Below are 22,478 nucleotides of genomic sequence, written 5' to 3'. Positions count from 1 at the left end.
AAGTGGCTGCTGCTTCCTTAGCTTATTTCTAGCATCACACTGTACCCAGACATATAACTGTTTATTTTGATTGTGATGATGGGTATATTTGTAAGATCCACAGTAGGGAAGAACAGTTAAGACATTCGTGATTCCAAATTGTTTTTACTTCAGTTCTAATAGAGCACAATCCTTTCTGAATTAAGCAAGATATTGATCACAGACATCTTCAAGTGATTGACTGATTTTTGGATCCCTGTTGTGAAATGTGAGACATAAGAAATTCAAATGCCTTATAATAATTTGTGGCATCCAAAGATCTGTTTACATATTAAATTCCTTTCTCCCTCACACTCCCTAGAAGTATAAAAAGGATACTAGTTAATGAACTAATAAGTTAATTGTAATCATTATTAATTAATAATTAATAAGTTGTACTTGAGGACTGTAGGGGAGTTTAGTTATGACACATATATGCATACATGAAACCTATTGCTTTTAAAAAATGTTTTAGAGACTAAAACTGAAATAGAAATCTTAGAATAGCAAAGCCTGAATATTATCATTTGGATGGCTATTTTGAAAATAGAGGAGATGCAGTATCAGAATACATATCCATAGAACTTAGCATTTACCCCAGGCCTCACTTTACAAGGCTGGTTTTTATGGACTATAATATTTATATGCATGCTTGCTCATATTTATTAGCATAATTATAGATTATGTAGCTTGTTTCCTGAAAGTGTTAAATGATAAACTTTGGTGTAAGTTGTATTTTAGAAGTATATTTGTCCAAGGAGGCAATTTTTATTGTTGTTAATAATGTAGCTACATGGGGAAAAGAAAAGGCAACTTTTTATCTGGATTTCTTTTTTTCCTGTTGGGGGAATCTAGGGGCAGTTGCTTGTGGAGCATGTATAATTGATTTTCATACATTTAGTTTAAAAAGGAGACATAACAAGGAATCTGATATGATGCTTGGAATATATCTCCTTTCCACCAATGTTCTTGAGGAAAATGTAAGGTTGCAGACATCATTTCATGCCCTGTATATTTCCAAACATAAATCAGGGAAATTGTAGTGAGCTATAGCTCTTCTTAGAGTCTGTAGCTACAGTATTGCACACAGTGTAAACACAGGCTGTACATATATTTCTCAAGTTATTTTATGTGAGAAGATATCCAAATCTCACATTTTGTTTTAATAGTCCAGCTTAGTTATTAGGAATTGATTTTCTATTTAGAATGGATGGCTTAATTTCCTACTGTTGCAAAAATGGTAGAAGGTAACCAATTTAAGGAGACAATAGATATGGTCCCACAGAAAAGTAATATTTTTAGCTTCAAATCCTTATCATTGACAATGTCTGACTTAATGTTCATATTACAATTTGGCATTTAACATAAGGCTAATAAATAATCGATAATAGATATGAGTGGTATAGGGAATAGAGTACTTTATCTTCCTAAATTCAAATGTGGCTAGCCGTGTGACTCTGGGCAAGTCATTTAATCTTATTTGCCTCAGTTTCCTCATCTGTAAAAATGAGCTGGAGAAGTTCTAGACCAAATATTTAAAACAACTCAATAACAAGTTCTAGAGCAAATATTTAAAAAGACATAATAACCTAGACAGTTTTATTGAGTATGTGATTAAAAGTCAAACACTGACAAATATATATAGAAGAGTAGTGAGTAAATTTATTAATTTTGCCTCTGTTTATACTTCTCTCATTAAAGATAGTGACACACAAAAGTGTGAATCTAGCCTAAGTGCCTAATGGGAAATAAATTTAAGTTTCAGAAATTCCTATATCTAAAGCCCGCCTCCCCCACCCCATCCCATCTTAGCCTTGTGTCTGCCATGGATTTTTTGATCCATTGTTGTTCTTCATCAAGAGACTTCATGTCCTGATTCCAGGTTTTCACTGGTTATTCCCCATATCTATGATGTTTTTCCTTTTTTCTTTCTTTGCTTCCTTCAAGTCCTAACTAAAATCTCATCTTTTACAGGAAGCCTTTATGCTTTAATGCTAATGCTTTGTCTCTGATGACTACTTCCATCGTTTGTGGAATTTATCCTTTATGTGATTTGTTTGTATGTAGTTATTTTCATGTTGTTTTCCCCATTAACGTGAATGTTCAACAAGAACTCGATGTCTTTTGCCTTTCTTTATATCCTAGCACTTGGCACAATGCCTGGCACTTAGTAGGAACTTAATAAATGTTTATGGACTGACCGATTCTTCTAACTTACAGAGAGACTGTACCCAATCAACTTGTAGTATGGGAACAATATTGGAAAATTGAACACTATTCACAGTATTAGTAATTAAGACAAAATGAAATTGAATACAATGTTTTTAATCAAAATATTAGATTTGGGAGAAATCATTTAGTTCAGTCCCCTTATTTTGCAGATGGAGAGAGGAAGGTCCAGAGAGGTTAAAGGACTTGCAACTAATTCCTAATTGACCCTAATTTAGGAGATCTTGGGACCAGTGAATGGTTGGAACAGAATTCAAACCCAAATATTCTAACTCCAAATCATGCATTCTTATCCTTTATGATGCCTCTGGTTTCCAGTTTCTGGAACTCTGGTTTCAGTGTTTGAAAAAATTAGCATTGGCTAGAAAGAGATCTATGGAGGTATCTGTGAAAATTCTCAGTGGGATCTTGTGTAATTTTTAAGATATCAGAGGTGTTGGGTTTTTTATTATTCTTGATTTCATTCATGGTTTAGCTAAAAGACACCTAGATCTGAAATTGTGAGAGCTAAATTCAGATCCTTAATTCCAGTTTTGCCCTGTCAGTAGCTAGCTTTGTGAACTTGTGCAACTTTCTATTTCTTCATCGGTAAAATGAGACAGAGCAGATCTCATCAAAATTCACCCCTTCCCATTCTAGTTCTAAATCTGTGATGAAAATCTTTTAGCTTTCCTAGAGGCTGCTAGGTGGCCCCATAGATAACAGTGTTTGGCCTGGAGTTAGTAAGGGCTTCCTTCAAATCCAGTCTCAGACATTTACTAGTGATCCAACCCTGAGCAAGTCACTTACTTCTTGACCTCTGCCTGCCTCAATTTCCTCAACTATAAAATGGGAATGGGACTAATAATAACACCTACCTAACACCGACTTCCAAGGATTGTTTTAAGGATAATATTTGTGAAGTACTTAGTACAATGCTTGGCATGTAATAGGCACTTAATAAATTATTTCCTTCCTTCTTTCTTTTTTTTTCTTTGCTACAGATACTTTATGAGCACCATTCTTCACAAAATCAACCAAACAGGGCTATTTTCAACCTGCAAATATTTCAAAGAGAGAGTGAGGGAGGAAAAGAATACCTTGTTAGTGGCTTCAACTTTTTAAAGAGTATTAATTTTGGAAACTAAAGTTTATGCAGAATATTATTAATTTAATAATTGTACTTCCCTGCTTTAGGTATTAGCCAAAATTTGTCCTATGGCATCAACAAAGGTTGATTGACATCTTTAATTTGAGTTGATTCTGATGTATTTTTTAAGTTAGGCACTGAGAAGTAGCAATCCAAATGTCATTGTTGCTGTAATTTTAAGGGATAATATTAGATCACCAATTATAATAGAACATCAACTGAACTCTTCAATTTTGCATGCTATATGAAATGCTATTGAAGGCCGCTTTAATTTTTATATATGTGATTCATGGATTGCTATCTGTCTAACCAGTTCTTATTCTTGAAATGGATCCAACTATATTGTCAGATTCTGGCCTGCTCTTCAAAGGACAAAGTTCGACACATAATTGGCAGTAATCCAGTAAATTTGGACTGTTCAGACAGCCAACCACAGGAATACAGATCCAAAAATCTACTTTTTGGCCTCTCCAGGATTGGCTGTTGGCTAAACCTCAATTTGTGGGGCATGTTGAACTTAGCTTATGCCAGGGGAATCAGGTAGTATTCTGAAAATTCTTTTTGTAATTTAGATTCATTATTGAGTCGATTTTATTCCAAGACACACAAAGTGCCTTGTGACCTGAGTAGATTTTGAATAAATAAAATAAACAATCTCTGAGGTGATTTATTATAAGTCATTGTTGAAAGTTAATAAGTGTCCTCCAGTCAGTGCTCAGCTACTTGAGGGTAATGGAAAAGACATGGATATTTGAAACCTAAACCCACTCTTTGCCCTAGTTTGATACCTCCATGATGCTCACATTTTGCAAAATTGACTTTTTAAACATTTCTTTTTAATTTGTCACTATCTATTGAACATCTACTAAAGATATAGAATAATTAGAAGGGGAAGAGCTGTTAGAACTAATTTAATGCAGCCCCTCTAATCATCTTTCTCCCCTGTGTCATTTGACAGATAAAGAAACTAAAAAATCAAGAGATACCCAAGGTCACAAAATTGGGAGAACCATTTCTTAATTCTAGGTAGCTAGTTGACTCAGTAAATAGAGCACTACACTTGGTTCCTTTTTACATCAATTCCTTCATTTTTAAAAATGAGAGTGATCATAGCCCCTGCCTATCTCAAAGGGTTGTTGTGAAGCTCTAATGACATTTTATACACACACACACACACACACACACACACACACACACATATAAAGTGCTTTGCAAAACTTAGAGTTCTATAGGAATACTAGTTATTATTATTAAGCACCTGACTCCCTCAGTCTACTATATCTCCCACTATGTCAGTTCAATTCATCAAATGTTTTTAATATTTAAGGTTTTGTCATGTGCAAGGCTAGGTCGTGATTATATAAGTACAAAAATAAAAGATCTCACACTAAAGAGCTTATATTCTAATATATGATCATGTGATCAGCATGAGTGTAGGTATAAAAGAAACATAAGTCCCATCTTTGGTTCTTTTAGACTTATTGAGGAAAGAAACGTCAACATACAAGAAACAGTCAACTTAGTTCAGAAGCCACTCTTATCCAAAAAAAAATGGCTTTGATTAAGATACTAATCATCAATGGTATGGTCAAAATGAGAGACAGAGGCCTTGAATAATCAGCCCCTGAATAATTGAGAATTGGCAGTGTTAGATATTATAGATGAAAACCTCAGTGTACTGCTTGATCCCTTTAATACATTTTTTTTGGTGGAACTGTCAATTTTCCTTTCTGCCCTTTGAAGGAAAATGAATTATAATGGAGAATGCCAAATTCTATCCTAGACGGTATACTTACCTGTTATGGTGACTGAAACAAAAAAGAGGAGCAAGTGATTCAAATGTAATGAATCAGTAATGATGTAAGCCTATTGTGGACATTGGGATCCACTTTGATTCTTGTTTTTTTTTTGGGGGGGGACAGTTTATTCTGACCTAAAGAGTTGACAACTTTTGGATTTTTTATCCCACCCCATATTACGGGAAGTAATCCAGAAGAAAACTCTTGTAGAATGGTATTTCCCTTACTCTGTTGTATTCTGAGAGTAGCCTTGACGTAGTTATTACTCAAACATTAACTGAAGTAAAGTTTGAGCAGCAGTAACTGAATTACAGATAATAATAATAAAAATGAGAAGCAATAACAAAGCATGTAGTAGTTGGAGAGTCAATCTCCAAGTCATCAAGATCTGGGTTCAAGTTCTGCCTCTGATTTGTGTACTAGGTAAATGACTTCAAACAAATTGCTTAATATTTTAGCACCTCCCCCAAGGTTTTCAAGATGAGAATTTATAGACCAGTTGTAGATCTGCATTAGTGGAAGGAGTTTCCACACTAGGAGTGGCTTACAAAAGCAAATTCACATCTGATAAGGAAGGAAGGAAGGAAGGAAGGAAGGAAGGAAGGAAGGAAGGAAGGAAGGAAGGAAGGAAGAACTTACTTGGAGTCCCAGCTGAGAGGGTCAAGAGGTGTATAGACAAGAGGCAGTGGTGAGAGGGAGAGAGAGAGAGAGAGAGAGAGAGAGAGAGAGAGAGAGAGAGAATGAATGAATGAGAATAAGAATGAATGTAGAATGTGGGACCAAAGTAGTTACAATTGTTGCTAATTCCTAATTTGAAAGTCTATCTTAATAAGAGGAAACAATGTGATATGGCTATCAGAAAAATTAATGCCATTTTAAGCCATATTTAGAGAGGAAGAATGACCAGGAATAAAGTATTCTGACTTTGTCCATATCTAGACCATTGTCCATATCTAGAACATTATATTCAATTCTGGGTCCCATATTTAAGGAAGAGATACTGAGAGTGTCCATGAGAAAGCAGTTAGAATAGTGAAAGCCCTTGAATTGCTGGCCTATGACAATTGGCTAAAGGATCTGTGAATGTTAGCCTGGAGAAAAGTTAGAGGATACACAATAGATATTTTGAAGTATTTGAAAGGTTGTCACTTGGTAGAGAGAGATGGGATGAGGTTTGCTTGGCCCAAGAAGGAAAAATTGGGACATGAGCAAAAAAGCTATCTGAGAAATAGAGTGGTCTTAAAATAGAATGGAAGGTGTTGGAAGGGGGTGTATTTTCCCATTCTGGGGGGTCTTTAAGGAAGATTGAATGATATTTGCTCAGGTATATTGTAGAAGGAACTCTTATTCAAGTGTGAGATGGAAAAGATGGCCACTGAGGTCACATCCAAGCTCTGAAATTCTCTGATCTTGAAGTATATGAGTTTTCTATAACAAAATGAAAAAAAAACCCTTCATTTTATTGAATTTAGACTTAACAAAATACTGTTCTGACTTGCGGCCAGTCCGTCAAGATGCTACTGACACAGAATGAATTTAGGACAAACTCAATTCATTGCTGTTGTCAGAGTCCCCAGTAACCCACCTGGTTCCATTTCCAAAGTACCACACATTTCTTCAGGTATAAAGACTGCTGCTGAAATAAAGCGCATCTTGAGTTCCACTCACTCAACCCCACATCTTAGACACTTTCCAAACTCCTCCCTGACCCAGTGTAAGTCCCGTTGGTTTGAATTGTGTGAAGTTGTCAAAGGTTGCTTTGCTCTCCAGAGCTTGGCACCAGCCCCACTGAAATGTGATGCCATTGGTTTTCAGTAAAGGTTCCTTTCTGCAGGGCTGCAAACACTCAGATCAGCTGCTACTGTGTATACACAACTAGGGAACAAACCAACCGGCACATTTAAAGCAGCCTTTTTAACCCCGAGACTTTCCAAGATCTCTTCCTCCCCCAGGAAGTTTCCTTTTTTTCTATTGTCAGACTTAGCACCGTGCTCTTGTAATCAGATCAGAGAGCTAGGATCTCTGCTGCACAGTAGAGAGGCTTCCTTAAGATATTTGTCCTTGAAACTGCACCAAACTCTTGGAAGAACCCAGAACCTGTAAGTATGCATGATTTAGGCAACAATAAATAGTACAGGGCAAAGCTGCAATCAACCATGATACAATATCCGATTAGCAGTGCAGGAGGGATTTTTCCAACGTTATGTTACCTTCATTTTCAATTCGTTCTGAGGAAACAAATCAATTCTAGCTTCTGATACAGTGACTTTGCAGTAGATGGGGTTGTAATATGTTTGATTTAACTATTTGCTCTTCTCGTTTGTCTTTTAATGTGACTGATAGGACCATCTTTGCCATCCTTAAACTATAGAAAGAACTTTAAAAAATGTATTAAGAATTATAATTGTTGGTCATGTCCAGTCTAGAAATAAGTTAGCTTTGGGGATTTTTTTTTTTTTGGTAACATCCAAGAAATAAATAAATAGGCAGGAGGATGAATTTGTATAATTTTTCTTACCAATAAAATATATTAATTTTGCAACCTTAATTCACCAGTAAAGAGCATTCCAGTATTGTTTTGTCTTAATTGAATTCTACCCAGTGCTGTCTCTTTGGTGTTTTACTATCTTGTATTTGTCTGTTTAAGTTACTTTGCTGGGATTGCAGTCTGGTTAAACCTGTATTTAAGCACTATTTATATTCTAGGCACATCCGGGTAAAACAAGTACTCAAGATTTTTTTTTAAAGATAGTGGGGTACTTAGAAAAGGATAGTTTTATTTACCCTTGAAAGCTTATGGATGTACAACATGCATGATTGTTCAGTGTAGACCACAGCCCCTAAGCGTCCCAGGTTCTAAGTCAAATCTCTCTACCTGTCCACTTTTGCAACTCCAGATAATAAAAGCCTTGAGTTCTCTTACAATCGATGTTTAATATGTAACAATACTTATGTTTATAATATTAATTTCTCCTGGGTTAGCCTGATTGATAGCTGGATTGTGGTTTCTTAAGAGCTTGCTCCCTGAAACCCACACAAGAGCTGCATTCCATTTAACTAGTGAATGTAAAAACGAGTAACCATGGATTCAGCCACCGCTAACTGCCGAGTGCAATGAATTGTTGTAAACAATACAAATGAGCCAGGAGAGCAGAAGCAACCAGACATGAAATGATTTTAATAGAAATTACGGTAAAAGGTCATGTGATCCTGTATCAGCTTATGTTGAGTATTAAAGGGAAAGTCTTCTTATTTTTGTTATTGTTGTTTGTTGTTGTTGTTTTTAAACCATCCAGTTCTATCCGAAGTGGATAGCTCCACAAACTTGGCAGCTCCATACATTGAGCATCCTTGGAAGAGGGTGGGCAAAAGTAATTTTGAGGAAATTCTGGTAACTTGTGGATTTCCATGAAGTACGTAAATTACTAGAAAGAAAAGAAAATCTTTCTATCTCTGGGATGGTTACCTTCAAGGGAAGCCAAGGTTAATTGTAAAAGCTATGTTTTAGTGTTTTCATAAGAAAGGTCATCTCTGCCCCCTTAGGTTTTCAGAGTGATTTTTTCCTTGACCTGAACCTCTTTAAAACACTGGGTTGAATTTTCAATCTGTGTTTTCTTGAGAATTGTTATCCCCCAGTGTCAACCTCTGCAATATGGTAATAGGCACATGCAGATCACATGACCGCTGCTGTCTCACCTCAAGGTTCTCGTCCAGCCAATTCTTTGCTGACTTATATGAAGCTGATTTTTAACACAAAACTTGGGCTTTTCTCTATAGTGGGGTAGTATTAAGAACACTGGACTTGAAACAGATCTAGGATCTGATCCTGGTTTTTGCCACTTTCTAGCAAGGTGACCTTGAGGAAGTCCTCTCTTTTAGACTCGATGGCTTCATTTGCACACCTTGGTATGGACGGTCTCTGGAAGTGACCGTGATCAGAATATTTCAGCACCTGACAAGCAGCTCTGTGGTAATGATGAGCCCCTCCGTGTTAACCAGGGCTGGTCAGATATTTGAAAATTCTAGCAGTTCTCCAACAAAGGAATTCGTGATCTGCATAAAAGGGCATCTAGCCCTTCCAAATACCTAAATCACCTCAAATGTAACAAAAGTAGTACTAGATATATATCACAGGCAAGGCTTGAACCCAGACTTCCAATGGACCCAGATAAGAAAAATAAACAACAACAACAACAAAAAGACTTTTTCTTTAATGCTCAATATAAGCTGATGCAGTAGTACATGACCTTTTGCTGTAATTTCTATTAAAATTTTTTCATGTCTGGTTGCTTCTGTTCTCCTGGCTCATTTGTATTGTTTACAACAACTCATTGCACCCAGGCAGTTAGTGGTATCTGAATTCCTGGTTATTCATTCTTACATTTACTTAAAAAACTTGTTTTTCATCATTGGGCCTTTGATTTTTATCAGTGTGAGAACTCCTTATATGTAAACTTCTTCCACCTATACAAATTACAATTCTTTCATAACTTAAAAAGACTTGCTTCCTGTGATTTACATTTGTACAGGGAATATAGGTCGAATATTAGACTTCCAAATTCCAAGGACCCCAAAAGCAATAGTAGTTAGTATTATCAAAAGAAGAAGATAAAAAATTTAAAAAAAAGAAGATAATGAAGAATAATGCATACATATATGCAAGGGAGCATATAACAAATTTGTGAACTCCCTAATAGCTTTTAACCAAGATCGAATTAGTGGTTTGTGCTTATAATAACAGCTCAGTTCTCAGCCTAATGGTTTGTTTATTTATCTGATGACTGCATCCTTATGATATATGAGTATATTAAAAAGTGTGTGTTTGAATTCCAACATTTCATTTGGCAATAGAAGAGTGAACAGAAACATAATTTATCACTTTGTATATGCTCTATGGTAGAAATATCAACCTGGCATATAGAGCAGTCCAGAATTAGAGTTGAGAAAGAGGTTTTAGGCCACAGGCTTTAGGGCATCTGGAAATCTGAATCACAAACAATAGACATCACAAGTATTTCACAAAAGAAAGAACCCATTTTTGTGGATATATGCAATATGGAAAAGAGATTTCATGAACCAAAGATGGATATTGACCCTGAATTTGTTTTTTCATGCCCAGCTATCCCTTGAATAGATAGCATAGATAGTAAGTAGCATCATCTTAGACAACAAAGAATAATGATATATTTATATGTTACTTTGCTATATAACATATAAATATTTATGGGTCTGTATATACCCATATATAGCGATGCATACTGTGTAATAGATTTTCAGTCAGCCTTTTTGTTTTCTATTATTATCTTCACCCTGTTAGGACTGATCAGCAAATGACAGGCATAAAACATTGACTTATAATTTTGAAGCTCGGCAAACATGTAATAGCACCAGCCCCCTCCATAAACACTGGGGACAGCTAGCCTGACTTCGAAGAATGAACATAAATGTGACAAGCAAGTAAATAGCAGAAGAGAGGGCTTCCTGCTTACACAGACACTGCACTGTAGGAAGTATGACAAATCCAGCTAGCTCCCACATTTGATTATATATTAGATTGTAAGCTCCTTGGGGGTAAAAGTTGTTTTATTCTTTGCACTTGCATCCTTAACCAAACAGTGCTTAATAAACACTTGTTGATTATTTGGTATTACTTTACCAAATGGGTTTGATAGTCTACCAAATAGTCATTAAGATACTAATAACAATAAAAGTTCATATTTATGGAATGATGTAAGGTTTACAAAGTGTTTTCATATAAGATAGATAGTACTGGTATGGTTATGATGATTTTACAGATGGGGAAACTGAGTCTCAGGGAGTTTTTTTTTTTAAAGCAGATTGGCTAAAGGGAAGGGAAGATAATAAACATCTATATGGTGCCTACTATGTGCCAGGCACTGTGCTGTACATTAAAAAAATATATATATCATTTGATCTTTCAACAGCCCTGAGAAGTAGGTAATATTATTCTCATTGAGGAAACTGAAGCAGATAAAGGTTAAGTATCTGAAGTTGGATTGGGTTTTAGCTCTGACCCCAAATCATTGCACTACCCACTGTGCCAATAGGGCTCCCAAAAATCATACTTTCTAGTTATTATTGTTACCTAGTTATATTAATGTCACTTGGTCATTAATTAGTCATAAAACTAGTTATGACTTAGTATAATTATACCAAAGTCACACTTCCTAGAAATTATTGCTGCTATTATTTAAGAGCACATCTATTGACTCTAAAATCAATGTCCTTACCACTCTACTATCTTACCTTCCTGTTGTTCCTTACTAGAGGATCCAAAAATGCCCTGTTGGTCAGCAGGGAGGCAGGCTTAATAAAAGAAATTAGACATAAAAACCTTCAATTCAAATAAAGACTTTAACAAGTTAAACAAATTGGTTTGATTTTTTTTTTCTTGCCTTAGTTTTCTCAGTAAGAAGATTAGGAATAAAACTGTTTTTGCACCTGAGATTCCTTTACTGCAAAGTAAAGTAGAATCAGGTCCTATAGATGGATATTATATATTTTTCCCATTACACTGTAAATCATACCATGCAACATTATGTCCGCTACAAGTGAAGCATAAGAGGTGTAGGGATAAGTCATGGTTTAATATGCAAACTTGTTTTTGCAGGTTCTTCATTGTTAATAAATGCAATCAATGAGTTCTATAAAGCATAAATTAATAATGAGTATTTATATAACACTTGACAAATATTTTCTCCTTTGATCTCCTGGGAGAGATAAGTTTTATTATTATCCCCATTTTACAGATGAAATAAAAGGGAACCTGAGGACTGCTGTGAATGTAGTCCAAAAACAGATTTGAACCCAGGTCTTTATGATTCTAGATTTAATACTTTTGTCCACTGTGGTCTCTCCCACCAGTACCTCTAACTTAAAATCAGGTTTAGGATATTTTTAAAGTAAAAGCTTGCTAATGTTGAAATTAGAATTATCTAAAAAGTGTGAGGGGCTATTTGAGACAGTAGTTAACTCCCCCTCAATTGATCTTCAATTGAGATCTGGACAAAGGCAATTTGTAGGGATGTTGGAGTGAAGATTTTTGGATAGGTCAGGGTTGGACTAGGTGGCCCATGAATTTCTTTCCAATTTAGATTCTGTGCTAACATTCTCTCTCAGCTTAAGAGCAAATTTCAGGGGCAACTAGATGGTGTACTGGATAATGCACTGGTCCTAGAATCAGGAGGAGCTGACTTCTTTGTGGTGACTTGTAGGCTTCATGTAAATTTTAAGTTTAATTCAGGTAGTATAGATGAAGGCAGAAAGATGTTCCTCAGTGTTATTGGGACCTCCTAAATGAGATCCCAAAATGTGGGGAAGCAAACATATGAATACTGACTATTCTCCAACATGTGATTTTTAAAAGACATACAAGAATTAAAATTATGAAAATACCATAGATATGATCACACACACACACACACACACACACACACAAAAAAAAAAAAGATATGAGGTTTCATGTTAGAGGTTCGAAGGATGAATCCATGGGCTTTCTTGAAATCCAAGGACTGGACAAACTTTTAAATTTCTAATATATTTACATGTTGTATGTGAGGAGACCCAAAAAGTCATAAAGTAGTACAAAGTAAGGAGTGGAGGAAAAGAACTTAGATGTTTTGGAACTTAGATTGTTGGCACGTTGAAGGGTATGGAATAGAAAAGTGCATTATCCTGGGTTACAGACTTAGTTCTGACATTTTCTTATAATAATAGTAATGATAAAATAATTCATTTGGATAGAGCTTTAAATTTTACAAAGTGTTTATTCACAATATCCTTGTCAAGTAGGTAGTGTCCTATGTGCTCCATTTTTATTTCTGTATAGATGAGGAAACTAAGTCAGATAGGTTAAATGACTTTTCTATAGTCATACTTAGTATTATTTAAATTGACATTCAAAACCAGAGATTATGGACAAATAATTTCCCCTTTCTGACACAAATTCATTTTCCTCCTCTATAAAACAGAGATAATATCTTCACTACTGAAGAACTGTTATAGAATCAAGTGAAATAATCTATGTGGAACATTTCATAAAATATGAAGTGTTTTACAAAAATGTTACTAGATTATTATCATTACCTGAAATTTCAAGGAAAGGAAAAGAATCACTTTTTATTTCCCCTGATTTTGGTCATTTTGAAGGACAAATAAAATGTTTTGGAAATTCTTGGGATAGCTAATAAATTATAACAGAGTAAATATTTCTGAGGTCTAGTGGAGAGAGTATTGGATCTGGGACAGGAAAACCTGGGTTCACATTCTACTTTAAATGCTTATTTTCTTCATGAACTATCAGATTCAGTTTCCTTCTTTGTAAAGTGAAGATAATATAGCACATCACATTACAGGACTGCTATGAAAATCACACATACATACAGCCCTACACACAGACGTGTATGTCTGCATATACATATGTGTACACTTACACAGAGACATTTATGTCTGTGTGTGTATATACATATACATATACATAAGTATATATATTTTATATACATATATTTCATAAGTAAAAGTACTTTATATATGCTCTCTATATATGTGTGTGTATATCATTTTGTAAATCTTCAAGAATTAAATGAGCATCTATTGATTGTTCATATGAAAAACGTAGGGGAGGATAAGGCCTTTTATCAGAGTAAGATCAAGTATCTAAGTCGACACTTTTAATAGTGAAATCCATGAAACAGCAAACTGGAACAGAAGGTACAGATGATTTGATATTTTTTCTCTACCCCATCCCCCAAGTCAGTTTAACACACATTTATTAAGCACTTATTATGTAAAAGACAATGTGATGGATATTGTGAACATAAATATGCAAACCCAACTAAACTCTTCTAGGAGATGTATCAGAGCAGTTAAGGGCGTTTGCCTAACTAATTTTGTCAGCAATTGATTTTTTGGTTGTAATGTGTAGGAGGCAGTACATTCACATCTCAATCACACCCCAATGTTTCCTTTTTGAGAAGAATGGAGAGAAGATACCAAGAGGGATCTCTAGAAACTACATTCTATGTGTCCCTTACATGGTACTGTGAAGTCAGAGACAGCTGCAAAATGGGTGACTTACAGCAGTGCAGCATGGTACAGTGGGGAATATGCTGGATTTAAGGAAATGAGATCTGGTTTTGAATCTAGCTGTAGCCATTCACCTGTATAACTGTGGACAAATCCCTTAACCTTCTCTTGTTCATTTTCTTCTTGAACTAGAATTGTCAGCATTAAATTTCTCATCCCATCTGAAGGGGCCACTTAAAAGCATATTCAGGGTGTTTCAAAAGCTTTTGTGCAGTTTAAAACTTTTAAATATTAAAAAAACCGCATTGGGGACATCATGTATATCAAAGCAATAAACTTCATATTACTTCTCAACTTTCTCTTAAAACTACTGACAAAGTCAGTAATATGATGTGATAATGTATGAGTGACATGGAGTATCTGATCAATGCTTCTAGGAAAATCATAGAATATTTGAACTGGAAAGAATGCATTGATCCTACTTTGGCAATCTCTTATATACTCCTTTTCCCTCTTTTCCTTAATACTGAAACCATATACAAGTTGAGATCCTCATCAGTTTTCATCCTTTTCATTTGCATCCTCAGTACCTAGCACAGTGTCTGGAACATAGTCATATCTTAATAAATGCTTGTTGATTGATTAATTCTCACCTAAGTTTTAATTGTGACTGCCTTCACAGGCAGTCCTCCTGTGTTCAGGACCTGAACTGGTCTTCCTGTGTTGATTTTTTTCTCAAAACAGACCATCCTTTACTCACACTTTGTAAGAAATAGTCTTCCTAATTGCATCATTCTACAACTCAAAAACCTTTTCCCATTGCCTTATAAATAGCGTGTATATTTCTGGGCTCAGCATTCAAATCTTTCTGTACTTTGGTTCCAAATCTTTCCAGTTTATCTCATACTGCTCCCCTCCTACTTTGCATTTCAGCCAAAGTGGACTAACTACCCACTCTACTTTTATGCTGTGCTCTTTTAATTCTGTCCTGTTGTTGCCATATTCTCACTATGTGGAATACATTCTCTCTTTAGATGTCACCCTCCCCCAATAAACCCTTCTCCAGACTTCCACCCCCGTTTAAGCTGATCTCTCCTTTCTTAAATTACTTGTAATTCTTTATATTGATTGTCCTGTCTGTTGTGCCATCATTATTGAAGTACATGTAGTTCCTTCCTGCTTAATTAGATAGTAAATTCCTTGAGGGCAGGATCTATATACCTATCTCTATAGTCCCAGCACTTAGCACAGTGTTTTGTGCATAAAGATCACTTTTTAATAATTCCTTGATTTAGATTGAATTTTCATGATCATATAATCTGCCAATGAAAAAACTAAAACTCAGGGAGTTTTTGGTGACTTATCCAAGATGATATTGCTGATTTGTCAGTTGATACTGGAACCTGGATCTCCTGGGCATCAGTCCCATAGTTTTTCTTCTAAGCATCCTGCTTGTCATAGGATAGATTAAAAAAAGATAAAATATTCATTTGCAGTAGGAGGGATTTAGGATATATAATAAGTGATAACATAGGTTAGATAGGATTATTAAACTTTTTTTTTGGGGGGGGGGTTCTCTTATGTAAAACAAACAAAAAAACTTAGAGAATTTAAAACATTGGGCCAGGATGAGGAAGGGAGGAGAGGGATAGGGAACAATTTAATTTAGGTATTTTGGATTTGAGAAGAAAAGAAATAAGGAAAGAGAAGCAAAATTTTATATTCATTTTCTTTTATAGGGCATGTAGAATAGTCTTAAATAAATGCAGTTAATAATGCAAAAAATGTATATAATTCAGTTCTATGTTTTGATGTCTTGAAATAAAGAGATAAAGAGGAAGGGTAAGAGATGAAAAGGGAAATGGAAAAAGGGGGAGAGGTAGAGAAAAAAATTTCTTTTCATTTAAAAAAAAAGAATAGAAAAAACAGATCCTGATAAATACAATAATTAATGCAAGAGTTGATGTTCCCTCCAGTGACTCAGATCATCATTCCTGAGTAGATGGATAGTCTTAGTAGACAGTCTTCAAGAGTTGCTGGAGCTGAAAAATTCATTTTCCCATGGGTATCCTTGATGAGCTTCTCCATGCTTAGTTAGGCGGGTCCTTGGACAACAGACACACAGTCCATCATTAAGCCATTTGAGGGTGGGGTGGGGTGGATGGGAGGGAGCTGGGTTGGAGAAGAGAACTTATGATTTTCATAGGTTAGGTAACTCCTTGTGCAGAAGTTCCATTTACCTATGTAATTCAGGGCCTTTGGGAGTCCCTGACACCCTTTCGTGTCTACAAGGTCAAAATTATTTTCTTAATAATATTAAGATGTTATTTTATAATTAAAATACACCTTCCTTTTCCAACTACTTATCTAGTTGAGACCAATTTTCTTCATATATTTCAATCAAAATAACTTGTCACAACTGATTGAATAAAGAAGCAGATATGATACTTTGCAGTGAACAGTATTTGAAGGTTGCCTGGGAAAACTGAGAGATTTAAGTAGGCTGCCTAAGGTCACATAACCAGTATGTATCAGAGGCAAAACTCAGTTCTTTCTATCTCTGGGTCAGCATTCTATCCACTCCTAAAGCCTATACTGCAAGCAAAAATGGAGTTGATCCACAAGCCCAATCTGTCTGGATGTTGGGGACTGTTGAGTATAAGAATTAAATATTTACATTTGCATTAAGGGAGCTTTATGATTTCCAAAAGGCAATCCAGCTTGCTCTTCTTCTTTAGTTCAACTCTAAGCCTACTTCATTATCCCATCTGTATGCCCTATTCCTGGTACAGATATTTATGACATCTAAGTGAAATAACTAGAGTACTGGACTCAGAATCAGGAAGATCCGAGTTCAGATCCCTCCTTAGAAATTGACAAGTCTTATTAAGTCTCAGTTTCTTCATCTGTAAAATGAAGATTATATAGTACCTATTTCATACAGTTGTATGAGATAACATATATGTGTGTGTGTGTGTGTGTGTGTGTGTGTGTGTATCATGACCCCATTTGGAGTTTTCTTGACCAAATACTGGAATAGTTCATCATTTTCTCCAAATCATTTTTATAGACGAGGAAAATTAAGTAAAACAGAGTTAAGAGGTTTGTTGAGGGTCATTCAGCTAGTGACTATCTGAGGCTGGATTTGAACTTAGATCTTCTTGACCCTAGAGCTGGTACTCTGACCAGCTACCCCTTTTGAATGTTCATTGTTATTATAGAAAAGCCCAATAGATCATCCAACCATGTACATTGTGTAGTCTGGTTAGTATATATTCCTCATCTACTTGATCTTCCCTGTGTGAATATTCAGCCCAAACTCTTGATTGGTTATGGATCTCTTTCAAAATGCCCTCTAAGGTTCTGAGACTTAATGCAACCAATATAATCAACCAGTTTATCAACAAGCATTTATTAGTTGCTTACTCACTAAGTGTATAACAAGCACTAAGATAAATTTTGGGGATGCAAAGAAAAAGCAAAAACAATGTCTGCCCTCAAGAAACTTCTATTTTAGTGGGAGAGACAATATGCATACCAATATGTATGTATCAGATACAGAATGTATGGAAGATAAACTTAGCTCAGCCATTTTCGAAGTATGATCCATAAACCTCTGGGAATCCCTGACAGCCTTTTAGAGAGTCTTCAGGAACTACATCGATGGTATCTTACTTAACCTTTCAGTTTCCTAGGCATCTTTCAAATACTAGAAATTGAAAAGTAAGTCCTAGATAACATTGGTAGAGCTTCCTCAGAAGGAGTTGCCTAACCAATTAAAATTATAGATTCTTTTTTTTTAATCCAGTAGTGTTTAATTTTTTCCAATTATATGCAGAGATAGTTTTAAACATTCATTTTTGTAAGATTTTGTGTTCCAAATTTTCCTACCTCCTTTCCTTCTCTTTCTTATCCTCAGGATAGCAAACAATCTGATAACAGATTAATACCTGTACAATCATTTTACATATATTTCCATATTAAGTTATTTCCTGAAAGAAAAAAACGGGATAAAAGGGGAAAATCATGAAAAGAAAAAGCAAGCAAAAAAAGTGAAAGTAGTATGTTTGATCCACATTCAATCTTCATAGTTCTCTCTCTGAATGTAGATGACATTGCTAAGAAGAGCTATCATAATTGGTCATTACATAATCTTGCTGCTACTATGTATGATGATCTCCTAGTTCTGCTTGCTTCACTCAGTCTTTTCAGATTTTTCTGAAATCAGTATGTTCATCATTTATTATAGAACAGTAATATTCCATTGCATTAATATAGGTTATTCAGCCATTCCCTAATTGATAGGCATCCCTTCAATTTCCAATTACAGGTTCATTATTTTATTGTAAATGAATTAATAGAATATTTTAATATAATTTTTTATTTCTAGAATGGTAAAAATATATATGTACTTTCATATATATATAATTCAAATAAACAAAATCTCTTAGTGTTCTTAGTAATTTTTGAAAGTATAAGGGATCTTCAGATCAAAAAGTCTGAGAACTATTGGAAGGAATGGGTAAGGCCTTATGGAGAAGGCATCATTTGAGCTGAGTCTTGGCAAAAACAAACATTCTGCTAGGCAGGGGGGGTGGGGAGGGAGAATCTTTCAGGCATGGGGGATAGTGTCATATGTAAACAGGAGCATCGGAGGACACAACAATCTACAGAGATTGTCAATTGGACTGTGTTATGTATCTCCTCTATCACACTGGCAAACACCTTTGGTGAACATACATCTTGCTGTTTTATGCCTTTGCTTGATGTTTATGATCAGAGGGGTCATTGAATAGGGTTCTTTCTGTTGTGATATCTTTCAGCTAATCTTGAATGGTTTTGATATATGAATAGGAGACTTTTTTTTTTTGGAAAAGAGCCATTAAGGGAGTGTTTTGTTCTATGAAATAAATACTGCTTTTTACTACTGTAAATTGACTCTGTAAACTATTACTTAATTTCATATCATCCTGTAGGGTCTGTAGAGCAGGTGGTTTTATGCGCCCTATTTTACATAGGAAGAAACAGACATAGACATAGTAAATGAATGGCTTAGGGTCACATAGTAAGGTAGTGATAAACCAACTAAAGTTAGCTTCACTTCTGATCCTGATTGTTTCCATTATACCACAACTTGGGTCTGTAGTTATAGATGGTACAGATATAATTTCTGAAGAACTGGAGAAACTATAGAAGGAGGAACCCACCAGAATTCATAGTGAGGACATTTTGGGGACAGAAAGATGGAGGGAAGTCTTCTGGCAAGAGTTTCCTTGGGGGCCTGGCATTCTAACTTATGCTATCATCTGCCCTTTTTTAGGAAAGGTGAAGGTGACATGGTTTATAATTCCTTTCTATTCCTGAGGCCTAAGACCTGGTTTCTTGACTTCATACTAGGCACTTGAGAACATCTTGTACTTTCTTGTGCTCTAGTCTCCTGGGGTCCACCAGACGCGTAGTATTTTCCCCAGATTGTTGCCTGCTGCTCTCACACTATGTCCGACTGGCACTTTATTTGCAGAACAGATGGAGCACTGATCCAAGAGGTACTCTCTGCTCTTCTTAGTTGTTTTGAAGAATTGGACTTTTACTAGGGAAGGTTGATGCCAAATTAGTGGACAGTCTGTCACTGGTCTCAGACTCTTTTTAGAGACAAAAGAGGCATTCTGTAACAGAAAGCAATAAGCCTGGAAATCCCCTCAACCAAAAGGTTGGAGATAGGGTCAGTGGTCTGGGAAATTCCCCTTAGGTCAGACATTTCCAGTATTTCCAAGCCTCTCCTTTCCACACATCTTACCTTAAAGTGAAAAAACTAAGAATGCTTCATTACCATCTGAGAAGTGGTTTGGATTGGGAGAAGTAAGAACAATGGTCAGTAAACATTTATTTAGTGCTTACTATGTGCTAGGCATGGGAATACAGATAAGAAAAAGAAAGACAATCCCTGTCCTTTCCCTTAAAGAGCTTATAATCTGTTAAGAGGAAAAAATATACAAGAAAGTTTAAAAGTTGTGGGGAGTTGTTAGATGTATAGTACCTATGTGCAAGGACATAATGTTCATAGAGCTGAAATGAAACATACCAGCTGATGGAAAATAAGGAATTAGCTGTAAAGTTCTGAGCTCTTTATACTAAAAGGGTTGTGAAAAATTTATTATATAGAAGAGTGTATAGAAAACAGTATGATATGATTCCACTTACCTATTGACAAACAGCTATTTCATTATTTCTGGTTTTCTAAAAGATGCATAATTTCCTTGATGTGGATGAAATCCAGTGAGGTCATCAACTGCTCAGTGGCAAAACAGATAGTCCTTCTGCATTATTAAGTCCCAAAAAACTTTGCTTAAAATCATCTTGTGACCAGTCTTCCAGCAGTGGGTCCTTCAAGGTAGTCTTTTTTTCAGATGGCAGGTGCCATTGTACTCAAAGCCTTTCTGACTTGGAAAGATTTACCAAAACTTCTGTTCTTCTGGTGTAATTTTCAGGAACCCAGATTTCCTTGAATATAATGTGTGAGGGCTTGAGAATAGGGAGTGAAGGCTCTTCTTATTCTTATCACTGAAATGACATGCATATCTGCCTTTTCCTTTTTCTCATATGAACCATTGCCTCTAGGTTAATCCAATTCTGAAAATAGGTAACTTTATGAAATAGAATACCAAAGTCTGAAGCTGACATGACAGAAAAGGGAGAAAATGAAATTATTTTGAAAAGAGTGTCTTAGTGGAAATTGTTGAAACTCACAGTGGCTTGAGTGCTGTGTTTCAAATTGTTGATACTGATATTCTCAACTCAGAACTGGAGAGATCAGGATAGAGAATGGAAAAGTGCCCTCTTCAAGGTCATGTTTGTGATAGAAGTAAGAATAAGATGTAGATTTCTGATTTTTGCTTCATCTTACTTGAAGCTAAGATATAGCTCAAAGACAAGTGAACGAACATCTATTAGACACCTACTATGTGCTAGACATGTCTTAAGCACCACAGGTTCAAAAAAGGCAAAAGATAATCCCTGCTCTCAGAAAACTCTCAATCTATTGTACATGAAAACAACTATGTACAAATGATATTATGCAGGAAAAATGGAACATAATCTTAAAGGGAAAGCACTAAATTAAGGGGTAGACAACATGGAAATGACTATATACAAATGATATTAGGAAGAAAAATGGAACATAATTTTACAAGGAAGCACTAGATTAAGAAGGACAAGGAAAAACTTCTTCCAAAAGGTGAGATTTGCAGGAAGCCAAGAAACAGTGATGAGGTTATTGAACCTGTAGGAAATTAAATTGAGGAAGGAAGGTGTAAACAAGAGAAAACATGACCTTATGCTTGGAAAAATGGTTATCTGCATGTAAGGAGTCCTACTCAGCCTGCCAAATAATTGAATAGTAATCATTGTCAGAAGTGTCATCTTAAAAGACGAAGAATGATCAAAGGCCAACATGTGATTGAGAGGTGCTACATTCCCTTATCAAAGCAACTAATACCACATGGGAATAGATATGTACTATTTGAATATGTGACTAAATAAGTGACTAAATGCCCCCTTGGGAATGTGCAAACTTTACAAGTCCCTTTGATTTCAGTGATGTAGCAGAGTGTAAGGTCTCATGGACTCACGTTGAGAAACATTTGCTATAACCTATCTTGTTAACTCAGGCAAACAAGATCTACTTTTCCATGTTACCCATGTGTATTAGAGTGGATTTCTTGGCTTAACATGTTCTATTCTAAGACCATGACACACACGGATACATTTTCCACAAAGAATTATACTCCTCAGACCATGTGTTTGATCCTTCTGAGATGACTTGGTGTTAGTCAGCACTCGACTCGCGATTTCACGAGTGCCAAGTCCATTCAAGCTATTCCTGTTGCCTCAAATTGATTGGCAGAATGTACAAGTTACAGTAATGTGGATGTCCTCACCACCCTAGGTCCTTGGTCAATAATATGGGGGCTGGCCAGAAATGTAGACCTCTGAACAAAACAGACTCTCAGGTTTTCTCTGTTTATTGCTATTTGTATGCTGGAAGTTCGCTATATAATTCTCTTCATTGGGTTATTTAATAATCAACCTAATTGTGGTTAAGTTTCAGTTTAATACCCCTAGAAATTAGAGGAAAATATCTCCTGGCTTCACTATAGCGTGTGACACATGGAGTTCATAGACACGGGGACACAGTAAAGGTGAAAGATAAAAGATCGATTCCTACGGATCCTATAGTTCCCAGCTTTTAAGGCAGTATT

At 35.6% G+C, this 22,478-nt stretch overlaps 1 protein-coding gene across 4 annotated transcripts in view; it reads left to right on the top strand.

The window, feature by feature from the left end:
• Positions 1-22,478, top strand: part of ESRRG (estrogen related receptor gamma) — a 654,372-nt gene that overhangs the window by 49,902 nt on the left and 581,992 nt on the right. Inside the window, exon 1 of one of the 4 annotated variants that reach the window (XM_031937376.1) lies at positions 4,641-7,274. The exons of the other annotated variants lie outside the window; for them this stretch is intronic. The gene's annotated coding sequence lies outside the window, so the exon portion shown is untranslated. Of the gene's footprint in view, positions 1-4,640; positions 7,275-22,478 lie in introns of those variants that run through there. 4 annotated transcript variants of the gene reach the window in all.

Source organism: Sarcophilus harrisii, chromosome 4 (genome assembly GCF_902635505.1).
Source record: "Sarcophilus harrisii chromosome 4, mSarHar1.11, whole genome shotgun sequence".
NCBI lineage: Eukaryota > Metazoa > Chordata > Mammalia > Dasyuromorphia > Dasyuridae > Sarcophilus > Sarcophilus harrisii.
The sequence above is the reverse complement of the archived record's forward strand: the minus strand, read 5'-3'. Positions and strand labels throughout refer to the sequence as shown.